Genomic DNA, 26,400 nt, shown 5'->3' with positions numbered 1-26,400 from the left:
TAAGCTCTCCAGCACTGGACCGCTATTTCTGCCATATGTAATGATTTGTTAATAAACAGACGTAACAGAAATCACATTTTTTCAATCCAATAAACAACACGTTTGCTTTTAGTGTGATTAGACATCATTAGCATATAGTGATCCATGAGCATTCAGTTCCAATAACAAAAACACAGTGCAAATTTGGCATATATTATGTTTTGGGGAAAAAGTACATGCCTAGATGGCAGAATATAATGGGAATCTTGTAATTTTTAGCGAGAAGCCATGCCAAGGGGGAAAATATGTACTTTCTATTTGTAGCTGCAGCTCGCACTATGTTATTTCTTTTATTCTTTCAATTTCATCATGTTTTCTCATGTTGTTCTCTGCATTAGCCCATTATATCTATTTTTACTGCCTTATTTGAATTTAAATGATTGTGAATTTATAATGTTGTATTAAAGACTTGTGTTCATTGCCAGTAAATTATATACAGTACATAAAATGTAGTGACAGAGAGAAAAATATGTCACAGATTGGTTGGAGACTGACTAGGACTACAGATGACTAGGACTATGTAACAAACACAAACTAGACTAGACAAGCATGAAATGCACATGAGCATGGAATGAATACAGATGCTAAACAAACTATGCTATACAAACGTGACTTAAATACTCATGCTCTTGAGGCTAAAACGTGTAGCGGCAATGGGAATGATAGTCCTGTGCTATATTTAGCACAACCATGACAATATATTTCCTGCAAGTTCTGTCAGCCATTTTTTTTGATAAATAAATATCTATATGAAATCTGAATGTTTATTTATTTATTTATGATCTATTCTAATGTCATTACAAAAACATCACTTTCCTTCATAAAAAAAAAATGAGAAGCTGGATTGATAATATATCTCAAAGTATGCCTAACTGCATATCTTTATTATATATTCATTCAAAACCTTTGCCTGCTCTTGAAAAATTACACCACATTCCCAAATGCTGTAATGTTCAAAGATATAAAAATATGTAAAGCTCCTAGGATTTCTATTTGGGGAAAATATAGGCCTTCATGATTTGTCTGAGAAAATCCTTCACCTATCTTGAAGGTTTGTTCAAGCAATTATAGTGACATGACATACAGCTAAGTATGGTGACCCATACTCGGAATTTGTTCTCTGCACATAACCCATCCAAAGTGCACACACACACCGCGAACACACACACGGAGCAGTGCGCAGCCAGTGCGGAGCAGTTGGGGTGATTCGGTGCCTTGCTTAAGGGCACCTCAGTTGTGGCCAGCCAAGACTCGAACCCACAACCTTCGGGTTACGAGTCAGACTATCTAACCATTAGGCCACGACTGCCCCCAATTATTTACAGTATAATTAATAATGAATTAGTAACTGCTAACCTGTTTAAAGACAGATAGCACATGGTCTTTTATATAGTCATGTATTTAAGTTAATAAAGAGTTTTTACTTGCTTTTACTTGGGACTTTTTATTTTATTTTTGCTGGAGTTAAATTTTAAGTGAATAACAGTGACTGCCAACATGATCATAAAAGATGAATGATCCCTTATGAAGAAGGTACTGAGACAAAGCCTTTGGAACAGAAAATGAGAAACTCAATAAAAAAATCAGAACTCGGTTTAAATCCACAAAACTCTAAGATGCCTTTCTATACAGAAATCATAAAGACAAAGGAACAACAATTGCTTGATGTGGTTCTTCATTAATTGTGAAGTGTGTATTGTTTGAATTGGAAATATTATCAGCTATCTGAAATAACATGCATGTACCACAATTTCATTCTCATTAGTTTAGTTTGTTATTTGCACCTGATTAATTGTCAGCTATCACTGCAAGGGGCATAATATAATATAAACATGCACTGTTTACAAGGAACCTGCTCGGTTTGTTGAGTAGAAGTGCAGATGCCAGAGTTGTGTTTGTTCAGGATGTAAATCTCCAACCTGTTTAAGTGATCCCTAGGGTTGCGTTAGCAGGGCTCAGGTTGCTACACCTGTGACACATCACTGCACTGGGTATGAAATTGTATTGCTGACATTTTCCATTCTGTGGTAATGAATGAACACATAGTGACTCTAATCAGTGTAGCAAACATTTGGTGTATATGCTAAGAACCCAAGTAAAAGTGAATACAAACAGAAATTCGATTCTAATAAGACAGAGTTGGTCACAGACAAAGTTGAATAAAAAAAAAATTAACAATCACACTGGCTGAATACATGATAGTCGTGACAAGCTGAATCCTTTTAATCCCAGTGGTTACAAATGTGTTTTACAAATTCTATATTTTTTGTGCGAGTTTTATTTTTTCCAGTTTATGTTAAAGCAATACATAGTGTTATACACATCATATTTCTCTCAAGTGCAATAAGTAAAACATTTTATATTATAAACACATTTGTATCATTGCAAATAATCTGTAAAGAACATTTCACTGATATTTTATATTTTATTTTATTTCATTTATTTTTTCCATTTATTCACAATTATTGATAATGCTAAATATCCATTCTAAAAGTCAATTCAAGTCAAGTCAAGAAGCTTTTATTGTCATTTCAACCATATATAGCTGTTGCAGTACATAGTGAAATGAGACAACGTTTCTCCAGGATCAGGGTGCTACATAAAACAAAAACAGCAAATGACTGAAATATTGTACAGTATGTGCGAAATGGCTGAGATATTGTACAATAACTAAAAATAACTAACTTTAAATGAAGTGGAATAAAATAAAAAAAGAATAATAATACACATGAAATTTCTGTACTGTATGATTTTACATATTTTTCAAGCAAATAGTTATTACTGATCAACTGATTACTTTATAGTTTCACACCAAACTATTTTTTTTCATGTTTTTTTTCTTTTTCCATTTTGTACAATAAGGCTGTTCAATGTGAAACCTGTATTGCATGTATTTACATAGCTTTGTCAGATTCAAGATTAAATGTAAAATTTGAAGATTAAATTGTAATTATATTAGGAAGTATTGTTTCCATATTTACCCTTTTTATGAATACTGCCCCCAGTTAAGATGGGGCAGTAATGCTAGAATAATGACATGTACATAGAAATCCTAATCCTAATCAAAGACAGATGAACAGATTACTGACCCAAGGCATAAAAATATGAATAGAACAAGAAGTAACAAACAATTACATTTTGTGGACTCACAATGTGCTGTTTATTGTCATGTTTTTTGGCTCAGATTGAACCTACTATGTCATTTTTCTGGGCATGATGCCTTTCACTTCTATTTACTATTGTGCATCCATTTTCATTTCCGAGCTTTTTTTCACCTTTCCTTTCTCAGCTGGTGCCTCTGAATCATCTTAGCTAATTCTCAAATCCCCACTTCCTCTCTTCATATCCCTGTATCTACCCTTATCTTATACTGCTTAATAGATTCATATCCTGTTGACAGTCATGTTGGGAGACTTTGCATGGATGTTTGCACTTCATACAACATAAATGTTTTTCATGCACACCTATCAAATGGGGAATCAGCCAGTGTTGCAGATGAGTGTAACTTCTCCATTCACTGAGGACATGTTAATAAAACAAGCTGCAGATAATGATAATTACCACTCAGCAGCTCCTGCTCTCCACTGGGGGTGCACTAAAAGAATGGCTGTGTGTAGTTAGTCCTCCATGTCGTTGGGATTAATTTTGCTTTTAATTAGAGTGCACCCTCAGTGATACTGCTTTCATTCTCTCCATCCAGCTCTGCCATGCACTGCATACAGCACCTTTGTCAACACCACCCCTCGCGTCACTCGCCTGCTGTATCATTACAATATTAGCATAAGTAATTACAAATTCCTGTCTATCTGCATGGGTTTCTAATTAAAAAAATACATTGATCACTTTGATTTACGTTTAGGTTGGAGCTGCCTGTCTAGTACAATTAAGATAATATGGGTATGTGATGGGGGATGGCGTGGGTGTTATTTGACCCCCCTCTTCCTTCTTTTACTGTTATCTCTTTTTTTTAATTTCAAACACTCAAACACTTTTAGAAGATTCAAGCTACAGTGTTCTTATATTGCACACTGTAGACTATGCTGCAATCACAAGCTTGAAGATAAGTGGGGTTCGAAACCCTGTGCGCATGCTGTTCTATTGATTTCACTTCAGAGGAAATTTGTGTAAAACATAGAAATCCGTATCCACTTAAACTGACAAATAACACTTGGCCTGAATAAAAATGAGACCAAAGTATAAACACTCCACAAGAACTGTTTTTGACACTCTTGTCAGAGCAGGAAACCCCAGATGCTGATGTATATAAATTCTCGAAATATGACTGATTACATGGACCATATGTACTACTGATGTGGCCTCTCTCACCCTCTAGATCTCCATGATACACACAGTAATGTAGCTTCTTCTGTTTGGAGTTTCTGCATTTGAGACTGGCAGTGGCTTATGACCACAAATATTGTTGGGGCAATAATGACATAGCTTCGAATAAAATTAAGAATAGAGGCAATCACACTTGACTTATCCCATAGGCTACTATCTAGGTAATTTTTAGAATAACCTTGTAATAAATGGTTGAGAGTTGACAACAATAATCTGGAAAGATTATCTAGAAATAATCTAGACTAGGAGCTCATTTGAGCATTTTTAAACATTTTTGTTCAACTGCTTTATTTACCTGTTTTTGATACAGCAGAACTGGTTCCTATTTGTCTCACTTTAACTGTGAAGGAGATTTATTTCTTTGTCTCCTGCAAAGTTTAGTAATGATTTTACTTTTGATTTTACACACCGGTTCTTTTCCCGGCAAAACATTCTCAGGAGGGTTCATATGAACAGCTGTTTTTTGTCTAGGTTTGGGTCCCTTGGCAAGCAGGATTTCAGCCCATAGTTCCAGTGAGCCAGGAAAACATGAATCAGAGCCACTCTGACTTTTCAGGCTTGGGGTCCATCATGCTTTCTAAAAAAAATTGCATCGTAGCAGGAACCCTTCTGGAGTGAATTTAGTGCAGTCAAAATGAGCCAGGGTGTCCATGAACATAATTTGGGGTAATGGATTGAGTCAAACACTGGAATGGAACCTGGCACTTTTGTCTTACTGCTTTATCCATGTTAGAAGCAAAGTACTCTGTCTTGAATGAAGGGGTAAGACAGATACAATTTCAGCAGGGGTTTTATTAAAGTGGCAGCCAGACAAATGCAAAATATGAATTAACCTATCAATGGCAAGAAACAGGTAGAAGTCAAGTGATCTGTGAGCAATGATACTGTATCTGGGTAATCCAAAATAAAGTAAGAAGATAACAGAACGATATTGTGAACCAGGGGATCAGATCACAAAACAAAAATAAAGACAGGATGGTGCACCAATACTGTCATGACTGAAGCACCTGCCTCGTCCCCCGATTGCCACCAAAGGGAACCTTCACCTGAGTACTAACGGCTTCCAGACTACACCTCCCATAATCCCCACTCTGGTCCTGATTACACCGCCACCTGCAGCCAATTACCCATTTCCTATAAAACTTAAACTTGAACTCTACTCCAGTGCGAGGTCTCGATTTGCCTCTGCTAACGGTCTGAGCGTTCATGTCCTGTGTTCTTCCGGTTTCTGACTTTGATTTATGTTTGTCTGCTGCCTGCCCTGACCTTTTTTCCCTGTATTACTGATTCTGATTTTGCTTCCTACGTTGTTGTGTTTGCCGGGTCTGACCCACGCATGTTGTACCACGAGTCTCTTATTAAAGCATGCACATGGATCCTCCGTCTCATGACGATTCATTACAGAAGACTTCGCCACAAAGTGATCCAGCCACTGTCTCGCTGTTTTCGACGGAGCTGCTCACCGGGCTCACAGGTGAATTTGTTTCAGCTCTGCGAGGTCTACAGAGCCTCATATGCACACTACTCACCAGAAGGGCTTTAGAGTGGGCTACCGTGGTGTGGAAGGAGGACGGCACCGCGTTCGCCTCCTTCAATCACTTCCTCACCCAGTTCCGCAGCGTGTTTGAACATTCCGCCAGAGGAGAGAGTGCTGAGGAGTGCCTGCTGAGCATTTCCCAGGGCAGACGCAGCACCGCGGAGTATGCGCTAGCATTTCGCACACTCGCAGCCCAGGCAGGCTGGGAGGAGAGACCCCTCAAGCTACTCTATCGCAAGGCCTGAATCACGATCTGCAAGCTGAACTTGCCATTCATGATGAGGGAAAGGACCTGTCCATCCGAATAGATAATCTGATCAGAGCCCGGCGTTCACCCACACGCTGTCCGCCATCCGAGAAGCCCAGTCCCATGTGCCCCGCCTCCACTCACCGCGGAGGAGAGAGCACCTCGTACTCATCTCCAGCCCTGTATTACTGATCCTGATTTTGCTCCCTACGTTGTTGTGTTTGCCGGCTCTGACCCACACCTGTTGTACCACGAGTCTCTTATTAAAGCATGCACATGGATCCTCCGTTTCATGACGCTTCATTACAAATACATGCAATATTTAAATACGCAAACTAGTAAAAGGGAAAACTGAAAACAGATTTCATTAAACATGCACAAGGGAGACATTGGTAGAAACAAGAAATGAATCAAAACCAAAACACACATGGCAATAGTTAAACTAGTGCAATTATGCATGAAATCCATGCCCCTGGTAACCCTGACATAAACTGTTCCGTTGGCTGCTCCAGCTCCACTGACAATGATTCCTGCCCCTGCTCTAATCAGACCTTGTTGTAGTTCCCATGTTGTACTCATCTCCAGCTTTGCTTATATTGCGAAACCCGGACACTGGCTGTCATCCTGCCCTGTTAGACCACACAGGAAGCAGAGCACGCCCGTGAGTGTGACCACTTTCGCCGCTCGAACTCAGAGCTATGCCCGGTTCGGCATACGCCTGACGGTGCGGGGTAGAAGCATCGATCTGGAGGCTCTCATCGATTCCGGGGCTGCTGGGGATTTTGTTTTGGAGGAATTCATCAGAGAGAACGCCATCCCGCTAACTGAGTGCGTTTCTCCCTTGGCAGTGGAGGCGACGGCCGGCCAGCCGGCCTCTCGGAGAGGGACTGATAAGATTCGTCACAGAGAAAGCATCGAGCTGCTTTCCAATACCATGGGAAGGGGCAAGAAGGGCAGAATCTTCCCGTTGTCCCAGCCAGAAACCGAAGCCATGAACAAATATATCGAGGAGGAGCTAAAGAAGGGATTCATTCAGCATTCTGTGTCGCCGGCATCATCCGGGTTTTTCTTCGCAAAGAAGAAAGACGGGGGCCTCCACCCATGCATTGATTATCGAGCGATGAATGAGATCACTGTAAAATTTTGCTACCCACTCCCACTTGTCCCCTCGGACCTGGATCTTGATCCGTATATGAGAGGGGGATGAGGAAAACTTTCTCCACGCAGTCTGGCCACTATAAATATTTGGTTATGCCGTTCTGCCTTGCTAACAGTCTGTCCGTGTTTCAATCCTTCATTAATGATGTCTTCCAAGATATACTGGATCGGTGGGTGATTGTGTACATCGACGACATCCTCATCCACTCCAAGTCATTTGAGGTGCACATACAGCACTTGAGAGCTGTACTAAAGCGCCTGATTCAACATCAGCTCTACACCAAACCTGAAAAAGTTCCACAAGACCTCCACGTCATTCCTGGGGTACGTCATATCGGCCGGGCGGGGGGTCACCATGGATGACTCGAAAGTGGAAGCAGTGAGGAGATGGCCCAGACCCCAAACCGTTAAGGAGCTGCAGCGCTTCCTCAGGTTCGCTAACTTCTACCGCCACTTCTTCCGGGGTTTCAGCACGATTGCAGCCCCCTCACGTCTATGATAAGGAAGGCACCGTCCCGTCTCACGTGGTCACCGGATTCAGTCAGAGCTTTTCACTTATTGATTGAGCACTTCACCACAGCTCCCATCCTGCACCACCTTGACCCAAGCCGTGCGTTTGTGATCAAGGTTGACGCCTCCAGTACTGGCATCGGAGCCAGAGGCAAGGTCCGGATGATAAGATGTTCCCGTGTGCTTACTTTTCCAAGAAACTGTCTCCTGCTGAACGCAACTATGACGTGGGGGATCGAGAGATACTGGCTATGAAGGCAGCCTTGGAGGAGTGGCGGCACTGGCTGGAGGGTGCTCAGCATCCATTCACGGTCCTCACAGATCACAAAAACCTCACATACCGACGCTCGGCTAAATGGATGAACCCTCGCCAAGCACGTTGGGCCCTGTTTTTCACATGCTTCCATTTTACAGGGACGTACAGACCCGGATCAAAAAATATTAAGGCCGACGCACTCTCCCGGCTTGACAGTGAACCTGACGTAAGCTCACCGGCAGAGCCTGTTATCCCCAAAACCCAAATCATCGGCCCCATTCAATGGGACATCATGACTCAGATCGCTCAGGCTAACGCACTCTCTCTCAATGACTGTCCCACCACCAAGGTCTATCTGCCGGAAAATCTACGCTCGACCCTGCTGCAGCTACTGCACACCTTGCCTAGTTTCAGTCACCCCGGCGTCTCGGCCAGAGCCCACTTGGCTCAAAACAAGTTCTGGTGGCTCTCTCCGTCTGACGATGTCAGCAACTTGGTCAGGAAATGTACTGTGTGCAACACCTCAAAAGCGTCGCATCAGCTTCCAGCCGGTTTGTCGCCACAGCGATCTAGATCCCACATCTCCATCAATTTCTTCACTGATCTGCCCAAATCCGACAATTGCACTGTCATCCTCACCGGTGCAGATCCGTCCTCCAAAGCATGGCGCCTGATATCTTTACCCGAGCTCCCCACGGCATTTGAGACCACAGAAACCCTCTGTAATTATGTATTCCGTTTCTACGGCTTACCTGAAGACATTGTCTCGGACAGAGGACCACAGTTTATTTCCAGAGTGTGGATGGTTTTCTTCAAGCACTTAAACATCAATATCAGCCTCACTTCGAGATATCATCCACAAGCCAATGGCCAAACAGAACGCTTGAATAAAGAACTTACCCGCTTTCTCTGATCATACTGCCAGAACAGCCAAGCTGACTGGAGCAGGTACCAGATATGGGCAGAATACGCACATAATTCGCTCACCAAACCAGCCACCAGCCTCACGCCTTTCCAGTGTGTCCTCGGGTATCAGCCGCCCCCGTTCCCATGTGCCGGTGAACTATCCGAACTGCCAGCTGTCTACGATTGGTTCTGGCGGAGCGAGGAGACCTGGAGTACGGCTCATCACCAACTACAGAGGGCCATCAGACAGCAGAAGCGCCACGCCGATCGTAGACCACATTCTGAGTACCAACCTGGACAGTGGGAGAGGCTATCCACCCGCGACATTCGGCTCCGCCTTCTATGCAGAAAGCTCAGCCCCAGGTTCGTGGGTCCCTTCAAGATCGTCAAACAGATGAATCCTGTGTCATACCGCATGGCGCTGCCACCCACGTACCGTATTTCCCCGACGTTTCATGTCTCGCTGTTCAAGACTGCTGATGGTCCGAGAATGGAGCAGGAGGAGACTACCGACCCACCAGCACCACCACCTCTGCTGATCGGCGACAAGGAGGTGTACCAGGTCCGCAGCATTCTGGATGCCAGGCGCCGGGGTGGCCAGCTCAAATATTTTATCGACTGGGAGGGGTACGGCCCGGAGGAACGCTCTTGGGTGAAGGCATGAGACATCCTGGACCCCTCACTCACCGCTGAGTTTCACCAAGCCCATCCAGACAAACCGGCCCCTCGACCTTGTAGGGGGGGTGTTCTGTCATGACTGAAGCTCCTGCCTCGTCCTCGATTGCCACCAGAGGGAACCTTCGCCCGAGTACTAACGGCTTCTGGACTACACCTTCCATAATCCCCGCTCCAGTCCTGATTACACTGCCACCAGCAGCCAATTACCCGTTTCCTATAAAACTTGAACTTGAACTGTACTCCAGTGCGAAGTCTCGATTTGCCTCTGCTATCGGTCTGAGTGGTATGTCCTGTGTTCTTCCGGATTCTGACTTTGTTCTGTTTGGTTTTGATTTATGTTTGTCTGTCGCCTGCCCTGACCTGTTTTCCCTGTATTACCGATTCTGATTTTGCTTCCTACGTTGTTGTGTTTGCCGGCTCTGACCCACACCTCTTATTAAAGCGTGCACATGGATCCTCCGTCTCATGACGCTTCATTACAAATACGTGTAATATTTAAATACGAAAACTAATAAAAGGGAAAACTGAAAACAGATTTCATTAAACATGCACAAGGGAGACATTGGTAGAAACAAGAAACGAATCAAAACCAAAACACACATAGCAATAGTTAAACTAGTGCAATTATGCATGAAATCCATGCCCTTGGCAACCCAGACATAAACTGCTCTGTTGGCTGCTCCAGCTCCACTGACAATGATTCCTGCCCCTGCTCTAATCAGACCTTGTTGTAGTTCCCATGTTGAATACTAAGTGCAATAATAACTCTGTGGAACTAAATGTGGCAGTGAGTATGCTCCTGATATAGAGTATAGTAGGGCTCTATTCTGCTTACCCCAAAGCTGACCCAACACTGCATGCATCTCACTTTGTGTGGTGGATAACCAGATTGCATTTCCCCAAATCAGTTGATTTTACACCACCGACTTACTCTTTCCTCAGTGGATAATCTCATCTGGATACTGCAAATTTATACATAAGAAGTGTAGGGATTGTAAAAAATCACTACAGAAAAAAATGTAAAAGAAAAAAATGATGAAAAAATTATGCTTATATTCAGCATTTGGGCAAGTCTTTTTGTTTTAAACAAACGTTTTTTACAATAATGCTATTTGACTTTGTAGTATACAACTGTATGAGTTTATTTATTTTTTTGTTAAGTTATAATCCTTCTTATCAGTCACCAAGAAAAGAATAGGTCACTTTCTTCCTCTTGGATTCTGTCTCTCGCCATCTTAGGGAGCAAGGCTTGCTCTTTATGTGTCTAAATATGGATCTACACCTATATTTTTGTGAAACTGCTTTGTGATAATGCCAACTGATAAAAGCTAAATAGACCTGAATTGAATTTAATGTGGTATGCAAGCAACCGGTGTTCCGGTTAGGTGTATTGTTTTTGTCAATTACAAATAAACTTAACATGGTTTAGACGTTTTTGTTATTTTTTGCATACAGCGTAGTTTAAAGCTGCAAAAATATGTACCATGTCTTAGTGAATTCTTTATATTATCCTGATTATTTAGCTAGACTACCTAATATTTTATGGAAATCACCACAAAATGCATGCATGTGCTATTAAAGGAACATTTTTAAGGTTTTAAAATAAAAGGTTTAAGGTTTAATTTTGCAAGTAAGCGATGCAGAATTTTAAGCAAGTCTTAAGGGAGATGTTGTAGAACATGCACTAAGAGGATAGTCTCGCATGCTCATGGCTTCCTTTGCAGCTGAATATTTTGCATGAATTAGGCTGTCAAGGCCTGGAGGAGGTGAGATGATTCTGTTCATCATTCTGAGATTATTTGCAGCTCTCTCTATAAGCCACTGGCAGGGCTGTTTGAAAGAGATGCTTATTAAACTTGCACCAGAGGGAGGAGCAGGAATGCAGACGAAGACTCTTTTTTTTGAATGGCTCTTCTGACAACTTAATTTGCATTCTGTAATTAACTGTCTCTCTTGTTCATTTCCCCCAATCACAACCCCCCCACCATAAATCCCCTTACTTTTCTGCAGGGGTTAGTGACTAACAATTCCCAGCCTTTGAATTAGGTCTTTGTTGCCCCGGTAACAACTCTTTATCACAACCCAGCACACTGAGGTATGAAAAAAGTCCATGTCTAAAGGGAAAGGATGTTGTGTGTAGGTTTACGTGTGTGTATTTGTATATATGTGTGTGTGTGTGTTAAGTATAATTGTGTGTGTGATTATATGCATAAGCTCATGAATTTGTCTATATCTTTCATAATTTAACAGGAAAGCAAACTCTTTAAGAATAAAGACAGGAAGTATTTCAAGGTAATATTTTAAAGTTAAGTCATGTGTAACTCTTAGTAGCAATTATCATTTAAGAAAATTTCTATTAATGCAGGTGTAAATATCAAGCAAGGCCAAATATGTTCAGATAGATGTTCAGATCTGATACAACCCTTAGTTGTCCATATGGCTTAATCCTGGGCTTTGACCAAAATTGTTTAATTAATTTAAGGTATTAAGGTATTTTCTACTCTTATCTTTCTGCCTTTCTACAGAACATATGATGAGAAAGGAACTAGTTGAGTGCGCTTTTCTTAAAATTAATCAGGTTTGGGATATTTAAATGACATAGTGGAATTGGCATAAGTAAATGTCTCAATGTTCACCATAGTGTCTGTCATCTCATTATCATCTCAGAACAGGGAAGAAAGCTTATGCACTCTGTCCATGAAGCAGTGCACAAATGACCAAATAAAAGACATTAATAGCAAGACATTTAGGCAAAAGACCTGAATCAATAATTATTTCCCCAGTGATGTTAGGGAGAACAGAGATCAGTGGAGTAAAAAACAATTAGGCTTGTGTTTATATTCTGTGAGTGACTTTTACCTCAGGTGATGAAACAGAGACTGTAGCTAATGCTGATAATCAAAATGAGAACTCATTTACCATTGTAAACATACAAGTCTCTAAAATTAAGCAGTAATCTTGTTTTGCCATAAGTAAACTAGGTAAATGTAGAGTTTTTCCATGGAATTGAAATGGAGTCTTGAAAAGTTTCTCTCTTTTCACTTTTGGTTATAAGCAGACTTTTACGCTTGTCTATGAGACACATCCAAGTGCATTCAAAAGAAATATAACTATATGCATCTACTGTATATCGAAACACATATTATAACTCCTGTATTTGGGTCTTATTAAAAATATTTTATATTTATTTTTATGTTTATAGCTATATATTTATTTTCAAGGAATTAACATCGTACTGACCTAACCAACTTCATAAAATAAAAATTAAAGCCCCAGTGTCTGATGCCTGATGAAGCATCAAGAAGTGAAAGGATCCTGACCATTTCTCCTGACCAGAGGAGGCAGCTTTCAGGTACGTATGCATGCTAATATATTGTATTTGTTAGATCCTACTTAGATTTGGAAAATAAAAAATAAAATATAAACTACTTTTTTTTCCCCATCACTGACAGTATTCCTAAGAGTAATCGATACTGGAAATATTCAAAAACTTGTAAGCATTGTTTAGTCATAAAAAGTCTTCACAATGAATTTATATACAATAGAAAAAAGAAAGCACTATGCATTAATTTCATAAAAGTGTTTATTGAATTACATTCACATTTTCCTGCAAAAGGCCATATTTAAAAAATGGTAACACATTTATTTAAAAAGAGTCCCTAACCATTATAGAAACTAAATCTTGCTATCTAGGTTCATTCTCTGGTGGTGCGATCAATAGATTTTAAAGCATTCGTCAGACAGCAAAAACTGTGACTATTGTCGTCTTTAATCTTTCTCCTTTTCTGTGAATGAAACTGGAGCCATCACAAGAGTTTGCAAAGTAATAGGTATTGAACTGACAGCCCAAATGCTCCAAACGAAAGGTAATCAAAGCAGTAGGTAATTACAGTGTCTTTTCAGGTCCCCAAACCAGACGCCCTTTATGTTCTTAGCTGGCAAAATAACTAGCAGTCAGTGGGGGTGGAGGATGCTTATTGGAGAAAAAGAGGGTGCTGCTGTTAAATCAAAGCTCATAATTATGTGGCAAATTAAAAGAAACTCTTACAATTTTTGCCCTTACTTAAGTATGGCTTAATGAAGAAAAGTATAAAGAAAAATAAGGTGGATGTATAGGAAATAAAGCTATAACACAAAGTAACAATGGTGGAAGATGATTGTCATGATCTGCTGATTACACATACTGAACTGTAGCTTATTTTAAATTGTCATTGATTTTTAGAGATTTTGTGAAGACTTTGTATAGCTTGTCCTGTAATTGACTGAAATGTAATGTCTTTTGTGCTTAGCGTCTACTCTAGTTGTCTAACCAAAGTCCATTTTACATGCACTCTTAGACTTTTTAACATATAAACAAACGTCTCTGCTCAGTTCGAATCCATGTAAATTAAAGTATGATGATTGTACACACAGACATGCAGACTACAAATTAAAAATTGTCATTGAATTACAACGTTGTGCTTTGAGAAATGAACATTATTTATTTTAATAGCTCAGCTACTGTGGTCCTCTAATCACTAAATTGGCATTCTGCTCATGGCCAGGCTAGTGTCTGACTGTCATCCATAATGTGAATGTCTCCAATTAGTGCATAGCATGGAGCCAGCTCTCTCTCTCTCTCTATTAGCCATACACTGAGCATATTCTTCTTTCATCTTGGTCTTACTGGTCTTTGCACCTGTCATAATATAAAGGCATAGTAAAATACATGATTATTTCCTGTCTACTATAGAGACAGATTTGTGCATGTATGTGAGAAAGAGGGGGGTAAAGAGAGAGACTTTCTTTTCATTTTTAAATATATTCAAAATCCTACAGCTTTTTTGTCATTATTTATATCAGTTGACTCTATCTGTAACAAACACAAACTCTATCACATATAGCAACACAGACCAGGTACACTATCTTTAAACTTTATAGGATCTTTATACACTTTATAAATGATGACATGATTACCTGTGTTCTGTCAGCCAAACAAGATACAAGAACAAAATGAAAATGTCTTAGATTCTGGATTAGTGAAATGACTGGAATTTAAGATAACACACCTAGACTTCCTGATCATATTAAAAATGTGCTTGGTGCATTTTAAAACAGTGACTCTAAGCAAACTGTCATCAGGTTTTTTTTTTTTTTTTTTAGGAAATATGTCTAGTAATCAAGAAAGGTACATCTAGTCTAGAATGATTTGTGCTTAATCATCTGCAAGAACTGATTAGATGTTATTATGAATGCAAAATGTTGCTTGCATTTTCATGCCATAAAAAGCATGTGCTTGAGAATGTTTATAAAATGGTTTGATAAGGTGTCAAGGACATCAACATGTAACTGATTGTTGAGCTCCACTTTCCTAGATGTTTGTTTGCATAGATAAATCAAACTATCTATTGTCACCTCTGAATGCCCACACTGTAGCTCCCACTGTGTTACTCTCCTGTTATGGTTTCCATGTTCCCATTTTGGTTGTTAATCACAGGTAATGCTAAGCAAGCTAATGGGGTTGGCATTTGGGAGAATTTAGGGAAGAATCTTTCTATTATCATGTCTATAGTTTAGTACTGATAGCGGAGTACCATCATTAGCTACAATTTACTTATTCAATTGACTTCCAAATTTTAATTATTTAATTTATCTAAAAAAATCTATATATTGTACTTACACAAGCCATGTCACAGAAACAACAAATGGAAGACAAGGCACTGAAGGCCCACATTCTTGTATCACAATCACAAAGTTTATGTGACCTCCTGAACCTGAGGACGGCTCAACAGATAAGACTGGGTACAGTTTCATTTTCACCTACATTTTCTGACTCTGGGGCATCTACTCCTCCTTGATCTCACTGCTGCCTTCAACATTCTCATTTCCTGACTCTTGGTTATTGGGGTTACAGGTTTAGTTCCTTGCCTGGTTCAAATCCCGGAATTGCAAATCGGTTTCTGAATAGACAGCATTTTGTTGCAATCTGCAAATACAAATCTGCTATTACTGCTGTAGATTGAGCTTTTTTTCATTATCTCCTTTGCATTATTTATTTACACCTCTGACTACAAACTACAGCCCAGATTACATCATCAAGGTTGCTGATGATACCACAGTCGTGGGACTCAGCAACAATGATGAGTCAGCAAACAGGGAGGAGATGGTGCAGCACACAGAATGGTGTATAGACAACAATCTATCATTTAATGTTGACAAAACCAAAAACAGAGGGTTGTTAACTTCAGGAGGAACCACTGATTCTGTATATGTGTTGTCCATGTAGCAGCGTAGGAGGAAAAAGGAGTCTTGCACAGTCTAAGAACAATGTTGGACTTGTGAAAACACATCTCAAAACTTTTAGTAAATTAAACAGATGCTTATTACATTTAGGGTCAAGCAAATATTATCAAGAATATCAGAAATGATTCACAAATGTGTTAGACAATAAGAAAACTACAGCTAGAATCATTATGAGGTTTTACATGTTTCTACAAGAACATAAGAACCATTTAGTAGACCATCTGCACCAAACAGCTGGCTGAATAGTGGTGTGAAGACAACAGTTAAGAGTTTATTAATAACCTGAATGTATTTTGGGAAAGACCTCCTGTTTTATATCTTCAAGATGGCTTGTAATCAAGCCCGACTGGTTCAGCAGTTCCATCCAATAACTTTTAAAATGTAATAAATATAAAGTTAATCTAAATATATGGTGAGCACTTAACTAGCAGTATCTCTCTCTAGAGACTATGCGCACTTTATTTTATTATTAAATTATCATAGTGTATATACAGATGCATTATTTTATTACAGACATCTGTACCACAGTCTAGCAATTTATAATAATAAAAAAGTATAATGTAGCTAATTTATATGTTCAATAATTTGGTCACAATAAACAAACAAGCAAACAAACAAACAAACAAACAAACAAACAAACAAACAAACAAACAAACAAATAAATAATCATTCAGATGACAAAATGTTTTGGCCACAATTGAATTGTTGAGTTATAATGAATTTCATGTTTCTAACATGTTTTAACAGGTCTCCAGATGGTAGTATGCAATAGACAGTGTGAAAACAGTAAACACTGGATGTCCAGGGCTACTATTATCTAATACTCAGTTCTATTCTAGACACCAAACAACATTATACAGCATTAATAGATTCAGAGGCAAGTAAATGCTTTATGTGTAAGGAGAGTTTTACACAATGTTAAATAATCTGGTCAACAAAGAAGCTGGTGAACTTCCCATGACCCATGGAAAAAGCATCTGAGTTAGTGCTCATTTTTAATCACCTTGGTGGCAGGAACTAGTCGGAAACACAACAAAATCCAATTTAGACCTGCATGCTGCAAAGAAATCTTAAGCATACACCATCTCTCCTGCTATCCAGCTTTATAATCTCTTCTGTGAGTCTGGAATCCACCTTCCAAGCTTTCAACACTTCCTGAGCCAGTGGAAATAAACACAACACACCTAATACATGTGGAGAAACAAATGTACAGTATATATGGGTGTGATGGTCCTTGTATATGGAAAATTCAGATCTAAAAATGGCTATAGTTGGGTTTTATTTTTCCATTGATTTGTGTCCAGTCTCTATGAAGGATAACTAATTCTGACCTTGCACTGACACCAAAGGACAAAGGTAAAGCAGAGAGGTGTGTAATCAATGTCTTCTTCATAAACCCTGGCTCTTGAGGAGGTACGCATGGAGGACCACTAGGCACAGAATGTGGTTGACTGGCCACAGCCCAGAGCTTCAGTGGTTTCTGGGGTTTGAGGCTTTCTACTATCAGGAAATGCAATGTGTACGCTCAACCCTTACTGGTTCCAATTAAAGGTGCTCCATGCATGCTGTCATGGTTAGCAAGTCACTCAAGAAATGTTTTACATCTGCTCCCACACTACACGACCCTGATCCTTCACTTTTACTTGTAGTCAGGTTGGTACCTCTGAGTTGAACCACTTAAATTCACCCAGTTGCCATTTATTAAGAAAATCTATCTAAATTTAATTAAAAATAACATCAAATGGCAAACTTCATTGTCATTACCTTTTATTACCTTGTGATATTAACTTTTCTTTTTTTGAGCTCGATACTAATCTATTTATTTTTTTAAAAAGCACACTAAGATTTAATTTTTTTCATTTTTGAAATGAAGTATTTGAATTTAATGTTTAATCTATTAAAACATCTATGTCTTCTCATTTAATAGCATACAGTAAAAGCACTTTTACAGTTTTTAGCCTTCATAAAACATTAGTTTGGACACAAGAATACAAACTGTCAACCTCACCTTAGGTCATTATCCAGATTCCACTGACCAGCTGAAGAGACTGAACTCAATCTGTATTTTATAGTTTAGATAAAGACTGACAAGGAGATTGTGATGGACGTCTCTCCCCTGGTAGAATTAGAACTCTTTTTCTTTCAATTTTTACACTAGCGCTTTTGGTTTTCAGTTTCCAAACATCTTTTTTTCACCTGAATCCCTGACAGATTCCATTAATAATGGGTCATAAAGAGATCAGAAAGCCCTGGAAATACAACTCCCATTTTTGTGGTACATTGTCAGGGATATGATTCCTAGGGCAGATTAAGGATCTCAGCATGGAATTTATTGGAAACCTTCCTGTATGTCATGCACCATTGCTGTAACATGTCATCCAGTACCATGCTCCCATGGACATGCCATTTGTCATTGTCCAAGCACCTCACAAGTGTATTTGAGCAGTGCATCCCTGTCAGAGATCAGTCCAAAAACATTTAAGACACTATTTTACACAGAACAAATAGCATTTATAATTCAGAAGTTCAGTAGGAGTAGCAAGAGTGACAAATGTTTTCATTTTAATTTTATAGTTCTGTTGAACACATTAACTGTTGATTGTGATTTATTGATATGGCCAAAAAATGAGAGTAAATACTGTATGCCTGAGTGGTTTGTTGGCATGGCAAAGAAAGGAATCACCCAGTTTACGTTCTACTTAGGACATGAATTCAATCCCAAACAGCAGAGTTTATGTTTCAACAGTCTGTAATACATTCACTTATTTCCATAGTTTTCTTTTTCCTGCATCATGTCATCTCATCTCCAAAGCTATCCCTTGAGTAGCTGGTTGATTTAAAAATTAAATAAAACTAGCAAGTTCAGCAGTCAAAAACAAACAAACAAACAAACAAACAAACAAACTAACTAACTAACTAACTAACTAACTAACTAACTAACTAACTAACTAACTAACTAACTAACTAACTAACTAACTAACTAACTAACTAACTAACTAACTAACTAACTAACTAACTAACTAACTAACTAACTAACTAACTAACTAACTACAGTTCCAAGACTTGCCAGCAGAGAACATATCTGTAGGTCTTTGGATGAGAAGCAAGAGGAGAAACATCAAATCCAATGCTGAATAGCTCTACTATTCTAAAGAGAGAAACAGTTCAAAGAGAGTTCCCACAGAGATTCAGAAAAACAAAACACACTATTCATCAATCTCAAATATCATAAATTTGCTTAAATTTAAATAGGGACCTAGAAATAATAAACTTGAATCATATTGAACGTTTACTTTACTTTCTTTCTTTCTTTCTTTCTTTCTTTCTTTCTTTCTTTCTTTCTTTCTTTCTTTCTTTCTTTCTTTCTTTCTTTCTTTCTTTCTTTCTTTCTTTCTTTCTTTCTTTCTTTCTTTCTAAGTAAAACAAAACCCCAAATGTTCAATATGGTCTCTTTGAATCCCATTATATGTATTAAAACATGTTTATTAAGTAGTTAAAATGGTTAATGAAAAAGAAACGGATCAAACCACACAAATATTGATGTAGTGACCACACAGTACATTAGTTCTGTACAAGTACTGTAGTTCTGTAAGTTCATCTTAAGGCCATAACATATGCTTTACATTATTGACAAATGAGGAAATGTCAATGAACGGAGGTAACTTTCCCCAAGGGAAAATGTTAGGAAAGTGTGAAACACATCTTTACTCAAACATAGAGGATCTAACACTCACAAATTCCGCCTTTTAATGCAAGCCACAATTCCCACTGCTGCAAGCCAATTGGTATTGTTTTGTGTTCTCCATGTGCTGTTGCTTGCATTTGGCCACATGCCTTTGTTTTGGTTTTGTCTCTTGCCTCATTGGTTGATTACCCTATTGTTTTAATCCATTCTCTGCTTCACCATAATTCATTTGGTCATCTATTCTTCATTCTTTCTATTTTTCTTTGCAAAGTCTTGCCAAATGCATCATGGAGTTCTAAGCATTGTTTCTCTTTATATTGTTTTTCACTTTCTGACTCTTGCTTGTATGTATTGTCTAATCTTTTTTACTTATGTTGCCTATAAATGTATTGACCCTCCCAGGGACATTGACAGTCATTTTCAGACAATATTGAGATTATGCATCCTGCTTTTTCTATCTGCACATTCCAGTAACAGCCAGTGATTTAAATGGTCCATTTACAGTGTAATCATATTATTAAGTGACACTGCTTTACTAAGTTCAGTCCCTCCTGTGAAGGCACACTTGCACTTTTCCCTTTCTTTACTCACACACAAGACAGTGAGATAAGCCTTAATCATTCTCCATATGCCAAGAGAGATCTCTTGATCACAGTGTTATCCTCATGCTTCACCTCCAGGCCAACTGGGACAAAGTATGAATAAGAAGCTCTCATACTTCAAGCCTGGCTGGGGATCAGTGGAGACGTGAAGAGGCAAATTCACCAGATGAAGAGAAAGAGGGAGGAAGAGAAGTGATGAGGGCAGATGAGAGCACACAAGAAGCTTTTTTAAATGGCTGATCAAAGGCTGGACTTCCACCGGGTGCACTGACTTTGACAAAGGCAGCAGGTTACAGGTTACAGGCTTAATCAACTCTGAGGAGGACAAGGGCACAAAGTTGTCATGTTTTTCACTGCACAAACACTCATGGGAATTTCAGACAGTGTTTACCTTCTCTGGACAGATTGTCTGCAGAGCTGCAGGATGTGTGCTTAAACCACAGAATATTTAGCTATTTGCTGAATGCAAAACTTAGATTGTTGTGGCATCTTCCTGTGGCAAAATATATTACGAATACCAGAGAAAGACACCTGGACAGAAAAAGCAACATGGGTGCCTGAAAAACTATTGTCCATGTTCCTAACCACCACAGCTGTAACACAAGATTTGCTTTGATCTAAACTGTATGCTGTTAATCTTTCATAGAGGTTGCGATCTTATTTCTGTCTAAAGAGATCTGTTATGGATGATGATTGTAGCAACCTGATTATTATAGTCATGTCAGCTGCAGATTTAAGAGATTTTATAAATCACACACACACAATGTGTGGACATTTTATTTATTTATTTGAATATATACATAGAGGTTATGGACATGAACAAGATGCACTTAGTGTTGCTGTCATTTAAGCTACCATGAGATGTGTGAGTGATTTTTCTATCTGTCATGTGAAAATGCTGTGGGAAATCATAACCTGGGAAAAGGAGAGAGGCAGGCAGAGTTATTTTGGCCCTTAACTTGTGATTCATGAGACAGACCGGTGTTTTGTTCATAGATTCTGTCTTTGCATAATGGCTTTCTCTCTTTTTCTCTCCCTTTTGACTGAAAAGGGACAATTATGGTACAGGTGCCTTGGTGCACACTAATTGCTACTGTGGATGTTTTTGTACAAATATGTTGCAACATATTCAAAGAATACACTTGACTTGAATGGTGAGTTTTTGGCTTATTTTATGTCTGAGTCTTGGGGGAAGGTAAAAGTATAAAAAATGAATGTGAGCCAGACAATGGATAAATCAGTCAGTGCTGTGATTTGATGTGCACATCTAGAATATGCTGTGATGAAAATAGGATTATGTACTTTTGAATGCTGTAGGACCGGAATAGTTTCCTCTAGAACAACGATCTGTACATTTCAGGTTAAATTGTCATGTTTAAACCAGGACAGCCCTCTTTGCTGTTCAGTAAATCTGATGTCTCTTTGTTCAGATACATATTTTTACGAATCAACCCTTTGCATACTTTTGATTTGTAACTTTGCTCTAAAAGAATTAACAATTAATTGAATCAAGTACTGTATGCAATTGTAACACTGTCATATGACAATGCAGTTGCAACTGACAGTAAATACAGCACATACATTATGTGGGCAAAAGTTTACGCACACCTGACTCTTACATCTGTGAGTGATTTTTGATTCCATTGTAGATTTTGTGCTACTGTTTGCTATTATAATACCCTCTTGTATTATAAAAGCCTTCTGACAAGATTTGCCCATTCAACCACAAGAGCATTAGTGAGGTCAGGGAAGATGTTGGGCAAGAAGGCTGACACGCAGTCGGTATTCCAGTTTATCCCAGAGGTGGTCAGTGATGTGTGCAGATCATTCTTCCACACCAAACTAGGCAAATCATGTCTAGTGAATAGATCTCACACAGACTCTCAGTTCCAGTGAAGGTAAATCTTAATAATACAGCATACTGCACTGCTTCCAACTTTGGCGCAAAGGTTTGGGGAAGAACCAGCCATGAGTATGAGGCCAGGATCATCAACAGTTCTTTTTCTGAGGTCCTCAGGAATAAACTTTGTTCATGCCATGAAGCACTTCCACAAATAAGTATTGTGTAGTTCAGAGATTAATAGATTCCTACTTTTTTTTTAATGATACAGGGTTCTCACTCACACCTGGGTGTCACCCCATTGAAAGAAAACACCTGACTCTTGAACTTCACCTTTAAATTAAGTACCACAGATATGGAATATCAGATCATTTTCAAAGTAAATTAATAAATAATCAAATAATTTTTCTTTATTGAGTTTTAAGATTTGTGTGAAAATCTGATAATGTTTTAAGCAATAATCATGTAAATTACAATTACAATATTGTATTGTACATTTATGTAAATTAGATTACAATAAATACTACATTTTAAACCTACCCTAACTTTCAAGCACTGTATATAAAAAAGAAAACATTTCTAGCACCATTTTATCACCTTTATAAGTGCTAATTATTAGTTTACATTCTAAGTGTGTATTTATTCATGTAAGTGTACAAAGAAAATCAGAATTGTTATTTATTATGTATGAATTTTTATTTTTATAAATTTTTTACAATATTTATATAATGTCTGATCCAGAATATTTAATCATCTGCACCTCAGTAATGTTCTCAGGACTGACCCAAGAAATTCTTCTATTTATCCTGTAGTTAGAAATGTTCTGTAGCTGCACAGCTAGCACCAGGGGGCACCAGTGGTCTTCACTTCAATAAGCCAGGGCCATAAGTACAGCCACATCAGTGTCAAAAACATGTAAATAGCATCTGATGTGTTTTTCATTGCCTTAAGAGGGCTCTAGACTTTAGTGTTTGACACTTGCTCTGAGTTATTTCCTATTTCAATATTTGCACCGAACACATTCCTGTGAACAAAACACATAGCTGTGTTTAAGAAATATTGAACGGTAAGCTTTCATAAAGAAAAGGTAGGGCATTTTTGATTTTACAATGATATTATTGTAGATCTCCTTAACCTGAATACTGGTGTATAGAATGGCTTTTACAGTAGATATCTCAAAAGTTGTTCCCAAGAGGTGTTCTTGCCTTATCTCTCTGAAATACATTACATAGAAGACTAATATAGGAGACCTTTTAGAACACTATAGAACTTGTGGAAGGAAGAGTCTGGGGATTTCTTCTCAGTGGACATGATTTTACAGGCAAAAAAACCCCAAAACATTAGATTTATAGTTTTCCGTTGCATCTATGAGATTTACTGTGTTATAATGCAAAAATCCTATAAAGTCTGTCTGGAGTTTAAAGGAGTAAGAGATGACATTCTTCAATATACAGAGTATCCAATTCTATTTAGCTGTCAAATACTGAAGGCTGCATATAACATCAAGGATATTAAGTGGAGAAAACAGGAGAAACAAAACCAAGCTTGGTGTAACAAATGAATTCCCTTATTCTGATAACCACAGCTTTACCTCATTTGTCTGGTAATATATAAATGCTACTTTATATATAATAATATATACATGTAATATATAAAGGCTACTAACCTACTTAACATGGTATATCAATTCAGTAATGTATGCTACGTTTGATATATTTTTCTATTTGTTAAATATATGTTTTTTCACATTAGCCACAATTAGCATCTTGTGGGCATTAACAGTAATAAACATTTAATAAAACTATAGTGTAATGAAAACAAATTTAGTGCTTCCAACAATACTAGTAATAAAGTATATTCTTACAAGTAAAACCGGTATCCTGACACTCCAAACAAAAGTATTGCAGCCATTGTGACCTTATGAACTTTTTCCTATTTATGTTTATTGAGAATAACATAAATCACATAGTCAGTAAAATATTTTAGTATATAAGCAACAATCACTTATCATATAAGCATATGCAATAATAATTGAAGAAAAACGAATGATTTCGCTCTGAATTCTGAATGACACACTGGGAGCTGTCTGGTGTTTCTGGTTGCTGTCTTTGTGGATAAAAACAAAATAATAGAAGATGATAATAAATGGTAATAAAATGATTAGAATAATAATAATCGTAAAGTAAATCCCTAATAGCAGCATCATTTCCTACTGTTGCTAATATTTGTTGTGGAGATCTCAGTAGGTAAACAGCACATTTACTTAAAATAGACAAAAATGTTCAGAGCTCTATTTTTGTACCAGAACAAGGTTAATTTCCTAGTATAATTTTGCAAATCATTTGCTATTTTTATGGAAATAAATGCCTGTAGCTGCCTTTTGGTGAGGGAGGGAAGGGTGTGTGTGTGTGACGTTCATAGTAGGTGGGTGCAGCTGGATTTTAAGATCTTCTCTTGTTCAAAACTGTGCTCCTGCATCTTCACAATACAAAACCAAAGCTGATTTTCCTGCTTACGTACTGTCTCGCACAGTTTTGTGGATGTACACAGCTCAACGAAATCACGCTAGCCTACCGATAAATAAATACAAAATCATTTTATGCATAACAAAAACTCGTTATGGTTTACAATACTGTTCAACAACTCATAGACAAGGTCTAAGCAGGAATCGATGAATAGTTCATAGAAAATAGAAATAAACACAAGTCAATTATTCAGTATGTTAGTAGGAGTTAATTTATAACTATGCAGCAATTAACAGAGTCTTACAATTCTCCTGCAGAACTACTAGCTACCCATGGCTCTGCTACTGATTAATTACTGATCATATTGACATTACCAATAGTTAAGCCTTACATTCTTCCTGGAGACCTGTAACCTCGATTTACTTAAAACCTCAATTTATTATTACATTCCAAAAATATAAATATTTATATGAGATTCCCTCAGAGAAGCACAGTTATTTATTTATTTGTTTGTTTGTTTGTTTGTTTTTTGCTTTTAAGTCGATGACTTAAAAGATTAATGGACAACAATAACCTTTTAGGTCTCTTAGACCTTTATTTACTTCTGAAGAACAACACAATAACGCTTTAGTAATTATTAATGAGTTTCCATGAGAAATTAATCTAATACTCTTACTAAATAAAAAAGTGAGTTTTTATTACTTTCCACATTTTATTTAACACAAGCAAATATGCTATTTTTTAATGTTTGTTGGTTTGTTATTATTATTATTATTATTATTATTATTATTATTATTATTATTATTATTATTATTATTATTATTATTATTGTTATTATTATTATATTTTAGCCAACAAAAATGGACACAAATGCACATAAGCTATTTTAATTTTAATTTAAATAAGTATGCATATTACTGCTCCACATCATTCCTTTAAGAAACTAAGTGTGTGCATTTCAGCAAAGCATCTATTCCACTTTACAATACTGTGCTACATCCTCATAAACTACTAGAAAACAACACATTATCATTTACGCCACTGTGAGTTTTTTTTTCACTTTTTATTTAGTATAATTGAGACACATAGTAAAAATATATGCAAAATTCTTCTTAAAATACTTAAAACAACAAAATAGTTTTTCTTTAAAGAAGGCAATGTTGCCATTTTATTATTTAGACACATGTTTTCTAATAATGTCTCTAGTACTGTACAGTAGAGTGAAACAAGTATTGCATTATATTACGCATAATAGTATCTTTGTTTTTATTTTTTTTTACTGTACTTATGGATTTTGTACTGTAGGCTTTTAAAACATATTCCTATTTGCAACACTAAGACTAAAACATTGAAGTTAAGTATTTACATGTACATCATTATAAAATCACTGTGCTATTCTGCACACTCTTGTTTTCTGGGGAAAAAAGGATATCATCACAGTGTGGCATGGCAGCTCCACAGTGTGTGAAAGGAAATCACTGCAAAGGGTGGTGAAACCCCGCCCAATGCATCACTGGCACCCAACTTCCTGCCACTGAGTCTCTTCACCATAGTAGATGTCTGCACAAAACACACAAAATCATCAAGTGCACCTCCCACCTTAGTCACAAAACTGTTCCACCTCCTCCCATACAGGAAGAGATACATCCGTACCAAACCCAGCAGGTTCAGGGCCAGTTTTTTATCTACAGCCATAATCCAACTGAACTCTACACTACACCATTAGAACACTGATGTCTCACTAATACTTCACTGCCGGTAATCTCCTTGCAGTATCTTTCAATACCTCATCCAACTGCTGCTACTACATAAGTCTATATATGTTTACTAGAATCCCCTTTGTTCAGTTTCCTA

This window comes from Tachysurus fulvidraco, chromosome 3, assembly GCF_022655615.1.
Source record: "Tachysurus fulvidraco isolate hzauxx_2018 chromosome 3, HZAU_PFXX_2.0, whole genome shotgun sequence".
NCBI lineage: Eukaryota > Metazoa > Chordata > Actinopteri > Siluriformes > Bagridae > Tachysurus > Tachysurus fulvidraco.
This window is presented reverse-complemented; position numbering follows the sequence as displayed.